Consider the following 1,474-nt stretch of genomic DNA (forward strand, 5'->3'; position numbering starts at 1 on the left):
ACTGTATGTCCCCAGTGACTGTTGTGAAATAAATACGTGTGCCTCTACTCCGGTGTCCACGCGTCCTCAACGGTACTACATTATTACAATTTAAAAGGACTTGTTCTTGACTTCAATAACGTGATTTTCACCAATTGTGAAGTAACCTGCTGCTCTAACCAGCTTGAACTTTTAAAGATAAACCCCTCTTCATTTCAATCGGTAATATGCCGAGTATATGGGTTCATTTCTACTTCTTATAATTTCAGTCAATCTACAATCAGCCTCATTCTGAGCGAGTCCGCGATAGTATAGTGGTTAGTATCCCCGCCTGTCACGCGGGAGACCGGGGTTCAATTCCCCGTTGGGGAGAAAAACTCTTTTTAAAAAGAAAATGGCCACTGGCTCTCATTGCTATTACAATTTAAAATTACTTTTTGTACCCTTTTATCACGTTAATTACACCAAACGTTGAGTCACCTGCTGCACTCAAAAGCCTGAACTTTTAAAGATAAATCGTTCTTCATTTCAAGCTATTATCTGCTGAGAATATGAGTTTTTTTTGTTATAATTGCTGTCAATCACAAATCTGCCCCACTCTGACCGAGTCCTCGATAGTAACGTCGTTAGTTTCCCCACATGGAACGCGGGAGACCAGGGTTCAATTCCCCGTTAAAACACTTTTTACAAAAATTGCCACTGGCTCTCATTGTTATTACAATTTAAAAGGACTTGTTCTTGACTTCAATAACGTGATTTTCACCAATTGTGAAGTAACCTGCTGCTCTAACCAGCTTGAACTTTTAAAGATAAACCCCTCTTCATTTCAATCTGTAATATGCCGAGTATATGGGTTCATTTCTACTTCTTATAATTTCAGTCAATCTACAATCAGCCTCATTCTGAGCGAGTCCTCGATAGTATAGTGGTTAGTATCCCCGCCTGTCACGCGGGAGACCGGGGTTCAATTCCCCGTCGGGGAGAACAACTCTTTTTAAAAAGAAAATGGCCACTGGCTCTCATTGTTATTACAATTAAAAATTACTTTCTGTACCCTTTTATCACGTTAATTACACCAAACGTTGAGTCACCTGCTGCATTCAAAAGCCTGAACTTTTAAAGATGAATCCTTCTTCATTTTAAGCTATTATCTGCTGAGAATATGAGTTTTTTTTTGTTATAATTGTTGTCAATCACGAATTAGCCCCACTCTGACCGAGTCCTCGATAGTAACGTCGTTAGTTTCCCCACATGGAACGCGGGAGACCAGGGTTCAATTCCCCGTCGGGGAGAACTACTCTTTTAAAAAATGTTTTGGCCTCTGGCTCTCCTTACTGTTATTACTATTTGAAAGGACTTGCTCTTGACTTTAATCACGTGATTTTCCCTAATCGTTAGGTAACCTGCTGTTCTAACCAGCTTGAACTTTTGAAGATAAACCCCTCTTCATTTCAATCAGTAATATGCCGAGTATATGGGTTCATTTCTATTTGTT

At 39.7% G+C, this 1,474-nt stretch overlaps 1 non-coding gene across 1 annotated transcript; it reads left to right on the forward strand.

The window, feature by feature from the left end:
• The first annotated feature begins 890 nt into the window (after positions 1-890).
• TRNAD-GUC (transfer RNA aspartic acid (anticodon GUC)) lies at positions 891-962 on the forward strand. The gene has a single exon. It is a non-coding gene; the product is annotated as a tRNA-Asp (tRNA).
• The last annotated feature ends 512 nt before the right edge of the window (positions 963-1,474 follow it).

Source organism: Lampetra planeri, chromosome 66, assembly GCF_965212315.1.
Source record: "Lampetra planeri chromosome 66, kcLamPlan1.2.h2, whole genome shotgun sequence".
Taxonomy (NCBI): domain Eukaryota; kingdom Metazoa; phylum Chordata; class Hyperoartia; order Petromyzontiformes; family Petromyzontidae; genus Lampetra; species Lampetra planeri.